The sequence below is a fragment of the Mandrillus leucophaeus genome, unplaced genomic scaffold (assembly GCF_000951045.1).
Source record: "Mandrillus leucophaeus isolate KB7577 unplaced genomic scaffold, Mleu.le_1.0 Scaffold944, whole genome shotgun sequence".
NCBI lineage: Eukaryota > Metazoa > Chordata > Mammalia > Primates > Cercopithecidae > Mandrillus > Mandrillus leucophaeus.
Genome location: NW_012110297.1, coordinates 473419 through 484788, shown reverse-complemented (window position 1 = coordinate 484788; position 11370 = coordinate 473419).

The window sequence follows — 11370 nt, the reverse complement described above, 5'->3', positions numbered from 1 at the left end:
GGTCCATAAAGCAAGAACTGTCCTCGTCTGTCACGATCCTCAGCCAGAAGGTCAAAGTTAGAAAGGCCTCTGAGCCACTTTCTTTCGGAGGAAGGTGGACGCCAAGACCAGCTGTCTTAGAAACCAAGGTGAGGTGCAGGGCGGCCAGGTGGCCATCCTCCCAAATATAGAAAACAAAACAACTCGTTCCCTAAATTCCACTTCCAGAAGGATTCGCATTTTGCACTTGTGAGACGATTTCCTGGCTGAGAGCTGACCTACATTGCCGTCCCTGCCCACACTGGTAATTGTTTACCACAGGGTGCCTGTTCTTTGGCCACTGTCCTTACTCTGGTATTCAGCCTGTTAATTGGTTTCCAGTGGTTCTGTGGCACCAACTGTACCGAATCCCTCTCTGGGATCTGTCCACTGCTTCCTTGGGCATGCTTAAGGGGACAGATACCCCCAAAGGCATCCCAGTGACCCCAAAGAGGCATTCCACCCTCAAAAGCCATCTTTGAAGAAGGGGGTCACTTAAAACTGTCCTTGAAAAATGTTCATGACCACATAAAAATGGAGAAGGGGGTACCAGGGGAATAAGAGGGGAAGGCAGGCAGGTGAACCTGATGGAGATGTGCTCTCTCTTCTTTCTTGCTTAAGGCCAAAGAATGAGCAAAGTGGAAAAGAATCGTGGGGGCAGAGAGGGGAGTTGACTGGAACGTTCCACTGAAGGAGAGGCAGGGGAGCTCTAGTCTCTTGGCTGAGAAGCCTAAGAGTCTATATAGTGCAAGCCAAAGAGTCTACAGTACGGGAGTCTATAGGGCCACGAATCAAAGAGCCCTCAGCGGGTCACAACTGAGAGCCCTTCCTTGTGACCAGGTCCGATCTTTTCATTCTCCAGATGAGGAGACTGGATCAGAGAGGGAGTGACTTAACCTCCACTCTGAGTGGAGGTGTGTAGACTAGCTCCTCAGACTTCCTGACTCCCAAGCCTTTCTGCTCATTGGACAAATGCCATTGATACCTTCCCCTCTAGAGCTCCATATAAGCACAGATTTTTCATTCGTTTTTGTTTTTGTTTGTTTTTTGAGGCAGGGTCTCTGTCACTCAGCTGGAGTGCAGTAGTGTGATAATGGTTCATTGCAGCTTCAACCTCCTTGGTTCAAGGGATCCTCTCGCCTCAGCCTCCTGAGTAGCTAGGACTACAGGTGCACACCACCACGCCTGGCTAAGTTTTTTTTTTTTTTTTTTTTTTTAGTAGAAACAGGTCTCCCTATGTTGTCCAGGCTGGTCTCGAATTCCTAAGCTCAAGTGATCCTCCCACCTTGATCTCCCAAAGTGCTGGGATTACAGGTGTGAGCTACCATACCTGGCCTGTCCATTTTATTTGCAGCTGTCTCCTGAGTGCCTTGGAAAGTGCTGACCCATGAAAAGAATTCAATAAACATCTTTTGGGAAAAGGAATGTCCTACTTAGCTACCCTTTCCCCTTAAGGCATAGAGGATTTGAGGTATCTTCAGGCTGTGTGAGGGCTCTGACCTGTGTTACATGGGGGTTCCCTTAGGCTTAGTCATCTGTGGAGGGTTGCTGTTATGACAGTCTGGGGCTCATCACAGGCTGGATTCTGTCAATGTGGGAGTTGTAGGGATGGGAAGGCATATGAAATTGTGAATTGTTCAAAAGTCTTTTAGTGAAAGGAATCCACTGAGGAAAAGAGAAGAGTCAATGCAGAACAACTAACAGGCTAACAGTCTGAAGATGAAGGCCGGGAGAGGAGGGAAAGGGGCTCCGGCATGTGTGTTTGGGGAGGGACAGGCTCAGTTCAGCGCTGAGTCACGCGCTGAGGGCCCTGCCAGTGTTAAGGGCGAAAGGCTTGTCTGAGAGTTCTTCTGATAAATGATCACAGAGCTTTCGGGATACATTAGCTTTTAGGCTATGCTGGGGATATCACCGGGAGGCATTTGGAGCCAGGTCTCTGGTTAGAAGCGCACCCCAGTTATGACGGTGTTTCTGTGGGAAAATATGGTCTGCACCTTGAAGATATTCTTTACAACTCCTTTTCCAGGATGTGTTGGCCTGGAAAGCCGAATTGTCTATGAGTCTACATCTCAACAGGCTCCCGGGCACTGCAACAAAGCCCAGTTGTAACCAAGTGCGTTGGAGGAGAAGCATTTTGGAGGGCAGGACGGTGACCCTGGAGAGGAGATAGAACCAGATGGAGCAGGACCCGGAGAGGGGCCAGCTCTCTGCGTAGGGGCAGCTTGGGGCAAACCAGGCCATGTGATGCTGCACTGTGACTCAGCCAGTGCCCTGGGCACCTGAGGATTTGTCAAGTCTTGGCCAGTTCAGGACATTTCAGTCCACAAAAGTCCCTGAGTCCGATTCCCTGGGCTAGAAGAGCAAAGGGCATTCAAAGTTTCCCTTACTCAAATCAGCTTTTTAAAAAATGAAATCAAAGGAGTGAGTTTAAAGGTTAGCTCCGCACCCTTCGTACTCACGTGTGCAGCTTGAAACCCTAACAGCAATCTTCGGTTTAAGACAAGATGGGCTTGGTCCTTCCTGCTGGGATGATAGTCTAGGAGTCAAGGGAAGGCCCAGGCTCTGAAGGAAGACAATGCAGCCGAGAGATCCTTTTGCTGTTTTAGGATAGCCATGAGAAACTAGACTACGATTTATCCCAAAGCATAGCCATATGTTTCAAGTCAACATTTAGGATTTTCTTTTGAAGGAATGAAGTTAAGCATTGGTTTTAACCTTTCCCTCCACCCCTGAAACTGACACTGAATAATGCAGCAAGCATTTCCCCCTCCACAATCGTGGGCAACAGTCTACTCCGTGGATGTGCCTTTTAGCTGTAGATTGGCTGAAAAGTCCAAATACTGCCCAGTTCCTCATGGCAGTCCTGTTTCATCCAGGTCACGGCAATCTCTAGAGAGCAGAAAACAAGGGTGTTTGCCCCACCCCTTGTCTGGGATCTCAGGATCAGAAACCCAGAGTTTCAGGAGTTTCTAAGAAGCAGGAGAAGGAGGTACAACTGAGATCAGAGGCTCAAATTTTTCCTTAACAGGGAAAAGGGGATAGGAAAGGTTGGGGCTGACATTCCGTAAACTCTCGTTCCCTTTTCTACCTTCAGGGCACGAGTGGCCCTCTGTGGCCTCTCCTGCTCCCTAACCCAGTGTAATTGACATGATCTTATCCTGTGTGAGTTTCAGGGGCGATTGGAGTGTAAGTGTAAGGGGCAGGGCAGATAACTGAATTGTCTCTAGCCCTGCACCCATCACCGCGAGTCCAGCCAAGGCATTCTATAGAACAGTAAATAACTGACAACTCTTTAGACATCAGCCCCCAGCATATGTTCACCTCCACCTCAGCAGAGCTCTGAAATGCCACTCAACCGATTTTAGCTTTTTCACCTTCTGGTTTCCTCACCGTGGCATGGTGCCAAGACTGCTGAACTGCGTCTCAAATGATGAGGTTCTGTAGCGTCAAAGCTGCCACTGGCTGGCTATGTGACATTCAGGAAATCTATTTCCTTCTCTGGATTTGCTTTGGCCTCAAGCTCCTTTGGTATCAAACGAGGACGTTTGATTCTCAGTCCATTTCAAGGTTTTTCCACTAATTAAAAATAAATAATAAATAAATAAATAAATAAATAAATAAATAAATAAATAAATAAATAAATAAATAAAAGCAACTGGGTGTTTTTTCTTTCTTCCACTAGATGGCGCTGTGTCTCCTATTGCAGCCGGCCGGGCTGGGAGCGCTCCCGAGGGCATTTGTTCAGGGGTTCCACTTGGCCGAGCATAGCGGAGGCGCTGGAGGCGGCTGCTCTCCCAGGACCCGGCCAAGAGGGTGCAATCCGGCTCTGCAGGTTGAATCAGGGCAAAACAGGAAATGGCCAGGAGCTTAACCTGCAAAAAGCAATTTGGTTTTAAAAGGGCAAAGCTTAGGATTGGACAGGTCAGGCAGGTTCCCGAAGGCAGATTCCTGGGCTCTGAACCCCATACGGGCACCCCGTTTCCCCAAGACAGGCCACCAGAGGATTCTGGCGCAGGCTCTGTGCTGGGTCCTCATCTGCAGCTCACTTTTCTAGAACGTCAGCCTCTAAAAATTCTAGAATGTAGAACCAAACGCTTGAAGCATTAGAAGGGACTTTAGGGCCAGTGCCCTCCGCTGCAGATTCTGGCCAAGGCATCCCAGAAAGGTGGCGTCCAGGTCACTGCGACCATCACCTTTCCTCGTCTCTGTTCAAGTGGAAGGTGTTTCTTTCCTTTTAGCTATCTTCTTGATAATTTTTTCTTTTTTTTTTAGAGAAGGTCAGATAGTTCAAGTCAACAAATGTTCAAGAATAACAGTGTTTTAAAATGTAATCAGTAATACATTTTTTGAATACTTAAAATAATAAAGTATCGAGTAAAAATACTTCCGTCTTCTGTAGCGGGGAGAAAACTGAATAAAAGGTATCTAAAGCTATATGAAATGTTTGGAATAGATGGGCAAATGCTAGAGTATAAGGAACAAATAGAAAGATGGTTTGGTTTGTGGCATTTCTGTGATTATGGAGAATCTTTTTCTTCTTAAATTTAGAATGTTTGGCCGGGCGTGGTGGCTCATGCCTGTAATCCCAGCACTTTGGGAGGCCGAGGCAGGTGGATCACTTGAGGTAGGGAGTTCAAGACCAGTCTGACCAACATGGAGAAACCTCGTCTCTACTAAAAATACAAAAAAAAATTAGTCGGGCGTGGTGGCGGGCGCTTGTAATCCCAGCTACTCAGGAGGCTGAGGCAGGAGAATTGCTGGAACCTGGGAGGCGGAGGTTGCTATGAGCCGAGATAGTGCCATTGCACTCCAGCCTGGGCAACAAGAGCAGAACTCCAACTCAAAAAAAAAAAAAAAAAAAAAAAATTAGAATGTTCTTAGCTTTGCTCTGATGTTTGAAAAATATCAATAGCAAATCCCTATTGACTAGGATCTACTGACTTCTAAAAGCCCCCTGTATTTCTCTAAAATTTTCCCCCTTTCAAGTTCTCTGCCCAAAGGTCAGCGTTTCCTTGCAATGTGACTATTTTGTAGTTATTTTAAAGATTCTCTCTCTGAACTTCACCATTGCTGCTTTTCCCATTGATTTGTTAAAATGTCATATTTTGGTTACAACAGAATAATAATTTGTTCTTCCTTCATTAAAATGGGGGCAATACAATATCAAAACATTTATAAAAAATTCTTGTATAATCTCACCACTATAAAATAACTTCCTTCACTATGTATAGTTCTGTCTGGAGGCTGGCCACATATATAGGTATTTTTATATAGTTGTAATCATAGAGTATATGTTATTTTACAGAATACTTCTTTTTAAAGACTTGCCAAATTTTTATCCACTATGTTGCCAATGCTGAAGTGTCAATACCTAATTCAAAGATTCTTCAGAAGGATGTTCAGTTAAAAGCCAAAATGATACTGGGGAATTTCATTACCTAACGTGACCTACTTAGTTCTCAGACACAGTAATACCTGTGGGTTCTGATCAGAATAGAAGAGGCATCCACATATGTGATTCAGTTACCCTCGGCTCGATCCTCTAGTACCATTTTGGCTTTTAAGTGAATGTTCTTCTGAAGGATCTTTGGATTATGTATTGACACTTTGGCACTGGAAACAGAGATTGGATAAAAATTTCCCCCTCTGCACTCCTCCGAGTGTCTCTGTTTAGCACTTTAGAAGTTCTCTGTCCCGTTGTTTCTCATTCACCTGTCTGTGTGTGGTGGAGCTGGGGTAGCATCTCCCATCTTTCTCTCCTGGCCCACTGCTAAGCACAGCACTGTCCACTCCAGAGTTTACCCCATGAGAGACCCCTAGGAGTGCATCTTGTTTTGTCAGAAATGATGGGCTACAGCCTATGGCAGAAATCAGGCTCCTTGAAAGAAGGTAGGAAAGAAGGAATCATCCCCCAATTCTCAGTATTAAGGAAGAAGGAGAAATATCTCTCAAGTACTAAGACTTCGCCTTCCAACTCCTACCTGGCAAGAAGCTATGGCACCAACCACCACAATCACACAGGTTTATGCACACCATTAACTGCCCCTGTCCTTCCACAAACTCAGGGATAACCTTCACTGGTCTATGAAAATCTAGAGAATCCAAAACAGCTCCTTTTTCCAGGGTAGTGCTACCTGCTCACCCACCCACACCTCACGCAGCCTCTAGGTGCTGAGCCTTCCTGAGAAGCCGCAGGAGTGATGTCAATTAACTCACGGCAGGAAAGAGACAGGGGAAGTCACTTCAAGATCAGATATATTTTTTGCTACACAAAGAGGTTCAGAAATCACTTTACAACACACTATTTGTGTTTTAAGTACCTACAGAACAAGTCAAGATCAGTGCTAATGTTTAATGAAAACAAATACAAAATAAACAACTATTATATCTTTCAATTTTGCTCAGAGAAACCTTGCAGATACCAGTAACGAGACATGGCGGGGCAGTAATTAAAATGCGGACTTTGCTTTCATGCCATTAGCAGGTCAGCATGGGCACGACTTGCTTAAAATCCTTTCCGATGATGGCATTTACTTGATACTTCTCTGCAAGGTTATATTAAAACATTCCATGCAACCCTGGATTCCAGGACAAAAGAGGTACATTTTAATGAAGCTTTATCACATAGTCATCTATTTATACCCTGCCTTGAGTCAGAAGGGACTTAGGTAGCCAATAACGACAACAATAATAATAGAAACAGTTGCCATATGTGAGGAACTATTACATGTCAGACACTGCATATGAGGTGGTTTATTTACATTGCCTGTAATTTTACAGAAATCCCCCCAGGAGAGATGGCATTAGAGAGGCAGCAGATGCAGAGGTTAAGAACTCAGGACCTAAAGTCTATTTGACTTTGATCCTGACCCCACTACCTACTAGCTATGAGACATCAGCAAGTTACCTAACCTCTCTGGGTCTCAGTGCATTATCTGTACAATATAATACAGATATTAGTAACCACCTCATAAGATTGAGGATTAAACGAGATCAGCCATGTACAGTGTTGAGAGCAGTGCCTGGCACATAGGGAGGGCTCAGTTAACATTAGTACAGTGGCAGAGACTTCTGATGGTCACCTCTACCCCATGTGCTCTTCTAAACTTCCAATCTAGGAGTGAGGCAAAGCCATGTGATTAGTTTTAGTCAATGAAATGTGAGTGGAGGTGACATGTGTCATTTCTGGACACAACATCTAACAGCCAGTGCGTGGCCTTTTTAGTGCTCTCTTCCCTGCCTCAGTGACCCCAGAAGTTGCCTATTGGTGGCAACGCCAGATGGAAGATAACTGAATCCCAGGGTCACCAGATGGGGCAGGGTCCCGGTGATGCACATCAGATTTTTCTTGAGCGAAAAATCAATTTTTGCTGTATTAAGCTCCTGATGTTTCCAGACTTATTTTTTCTGCCGCATAGTATACCCTAGCTCTGGCTAGCACAGATACTGGATAAAAATTGCCCTTTCTGCACTCCTCTGAGTGTCCTCTGGGTGTCTCTGTTTAGCCCTTTAGAAGTTCTCACTCCCGTAGTTTCTTGTTCACCTGTCTGTATGTAGTGGAGCTGAGGTAGCATCTCCTATCTTTCTCTCCTGGCCCACTGCTATAGTGTTCTAATTATTATTATTATTATTATTATTATTATTATTATTATTTTTTTTTTTTTTTTTTTTTAAATCAAAGTCCGGCTCTGTCACGCAGGCTGTAGTGCAGTGGCATGATCACAGCTCACTGCAGCCTCAAACTCCTGGGCTCAAGTAATCCCCTCCCACCTCAGCCTCCTGAGTAGGTGGGACTGCAGGTGTGTGCCACCATGCCTGGCCAATATTTTTATTATTTTATTTTATTTGTGGAGATGCAGTCCTGCTATGTTACCCAGGGTGGTCTCAAACTCCTGGGCTCAAGCAATCCTCTCTCCTCAGCCTCCCAAAGTTCTCAGATCACAGGCGTGAGCCACTGCGCCCAGTCTATGTGATTCTTACTACCTTCTTTTTACACTTAAAGAAGCAAAGGTTTAACTAGCCAAAAGGAGCACCTCCATTCAAACTCAGCTATGGGCCAGGTGCAGTCCCAGCGCTTTTGGAGGCTAAGGTGGGAAGATCACTTGAGGCCAGGAGTTCAAGACAAGCCTCGACAACACAGTGAGACTGCATCTCTACAAAAAAGTAAAACAAATGAGCCGGGCATGGTGGTACATGCCTGCAGTCCCAGCTACTTGGGAGGGAGAGGTGGGAGGATAACTTGAGCCCAGGAGTTGGAGGTTGTAATGAGATGTGATCACACCACTGCACTCCAGCCTGGGCAACAAAGCAAGATGCCATTTCTAAAACAGAAAACAAAACACAAATGCAGCTATCTATTTCACTCTAAAAGTAGCATCATCACATTCATACTTGCCTTTTCTTGAATCCCTGCAAACTCTTGGGTGCTATGGGAAAAAATTAATCCTCAGTTAAGCACTGGTTAAAAAAAATATATCAGTGAAGGTAACTGTTGGAGAATATGAGTATTTGACTCCTCTGAATCTGGATTGTGACCATCTTGACAAACAACATCAGAGAAATGGGAGGGAGTGAAGCTTAGAATTCTTGTATCACCTTGAGGGGAGCACACCCCGAATCCTAAATTGAAAGTGATCATAGATGGGCTAGTATGCTAGAGATACCAGGTGACATGGAAACCCCAGGAAGCAGAAGCGGGAAGTGGGTGAGGGAAAAGTCTCACAGAAGAGGGCTAGGATAGTCTGGCTGTTATAATACAAGGGACCAAGGAAAGCGTCAGATGCACTGATCAGTCAGGGAATTCAGGAAGCATGAGAGTCACAGCCCACCTTCTCTGGCTGCCAATATTCTTCTGTCTCCCCTGTCTCCAGTCTAATCTGTAAGAATTCAGGGTTCCCCCACTTTTCATAGAGGTATTCAGCAGGAATCATGCGATCTATTAAACCAAAAAGCTCCTCTAAAACATCCTTCATCCTAAACAACAAGGCAAGGGAATTACCTTCTCAAATACTAGGCTAACTCACTGTTTTGCCTCAGTTTCCTCTTGGTGAGGTAGTGGACTACACACCATTTTTACGGTCCCTGCCAATCCTAATCAATTGTCTATGCTTCTATGAATAAGGGATGGCGGCACCATGTCTTCATGGAGGCTCTGCTTTCACAGCTTAAAGACTTCATGGGTGGAAAATGCAGTGCTTGTTCTATGCTTCGTTTGTTTTTGAGACCAAGTCTTGCTCTATTGCTCAGGCTGGAGTGCAGTGGCGTGATGTCTGCTCACTGTAACCTCTGCCTCCTGGGCTCAAGCGATCCTCCTACCTCAGCCTCCCAAGTAGCTGGGACTACAGTTACATGCCACCACATCTGGCTAATTTTTGTATTTTTCGTAGAGACAGGGTTTTGCCATATTGCCCAGGCTGGTCTTGAACTCTTGGGCCCCAGCAATCATCCTGCCTCGGCCTCCCAAAGTGCTGGGATTACAGGGGTGAGCCACCACACTCGGCCTTTCTTTCATCCATAAAATCATTACAATTCCTGCTGCCTACCACAGAGGGAGGGTATGAAAATGAGCTCAGGTGCTATCAAACACCTTAAAACTCTCCTGAGAAATGTTACATAAGTGCTAAACCTTAATATCCAACAGCTGCCACTCACTGCCAATTTCTAATTCACAAGTTCCACCACCATTACCTCCCTGAAACCACAAGATTTTGTCTTTGCTTTTGTTGCATAACACTTTAACCTAAATTGAAGTAATTTATGTTTATAGTGAAAAATTAGAAAATATGGGAAAAATAAAAAATACAAGAAAAATCTCTTACAGTCCCATGCCCAAGTGACAACTTTGGTATAATTATCAGATTAGTATACTTCCTTACAGTCTTTTCACCTGTATGTCTTTATTGATTTAAGTCAAGATCAGGTTCAACATACAATTTTATGCAATTTTATGTCTTTAACATTGCATCGTAAACAGCTGCCATTAAAAACTGCTCATAGACCGGGTGCGGCAGTTCATGCCTATAACCCCAACACTTTGGGAGGCTGAGGCGGGTGGATCACCTGAGGTCAGGAGTTCGAGACCAACCTGTCCAACATGGTGAAACCCCGTCTCTACTAAAAATACAAAAATTAGCTGGGTGTGGTGGCAGGCTCCTGTAATCCCAGCTACTCGGGAGGCTGAGGCAGGAGAATTGCTTGAACCCAGGGGGCTGAGGCAGAAGAATCGCTTGAACCCAGGAGGCAGAGGTTGCAGTGAGCCGAGATTGCGCCACTGCACTCCAGCCTGGGTAACAAGAGTGAGACTCTGTCTCAAAAAAGAAAGAAAGGAAAAAAAAACAACCACTCATACATACAATTTGTAATGGCTATATAAAACTCTTATGGTGTGCTCTGATCTCCTTAACCAGTCCTGTTGCTGGACATTTTGGGTGTTTCCGAAGTTTTCCTAGTAGGAGTGATGCTGAGAAGAATTTCTTTCGCTTTTTTAGTGTTTCTAATTATTTCCTTAGGCTATACTTTGATGTGCAACTAGGTTGTACTAAAATAGTCTCCAGCAAATACTCAATTCTGCAAAAAAGGTAAAGAGAATCCAGTCATCGTAGTCAATATTACTAATCGCCCAATTCAAGTAGCAGAGCTTTTTCAGGGAGGGCCTATGAATAGCAAAGTGACAGCTTCTGGTAGAAAAAATACAAAGAAACAGTAACCCTTAAGGTTGCTCTTAAACTAGGGTTAAGATACTGTTCTATGCTGCCTCTTAACCAGAGAGCTATTTAATCAAGACCAGCATTCTTTGAAAAAGTATAATATTTCTATTCAAGGGGAATAATCTGGCCACCCACACCTTCCTTGTAATTTGACAGGCGCTCTAAAAGCACAGATTGCCTACAGACACTGGCTGACAGACAAAAAGAGCTTTGAAAGTCTAACCTCTCTGCGTCCTCCATCTCAAAGCAGAGCTCTGGGAAGCTCAGCTCTCTCCTCAACAGTTGCCAAGGATACCCTGAGTCGCCACAGAATTCAGACCCAATTAGTCCAAGTGCCCCCATTTAGTTGGTTAAACATTGTGTTTGGTGAAAATGTGGCTTGGTTGGTTAAAAATGTTGGTTAAACATTTTGTCTTTTTATTTTGACAGATTAATTCATATTTTTCAAACATAAAACAGACAAAAGACATAAAACGATACAGGTTTCATTCTGTGTATGCGTTCAGCTACAGGTAACTACTTATCACCCAAGAATCTATCTTTAAAAGAGACCATCCCATCAATAGGCATCACAGTAGTGATACTGACAACAACAATCGTTAGGACAGCAAACCATTTGTTGCACTAGACACGCCATGAAAACTGC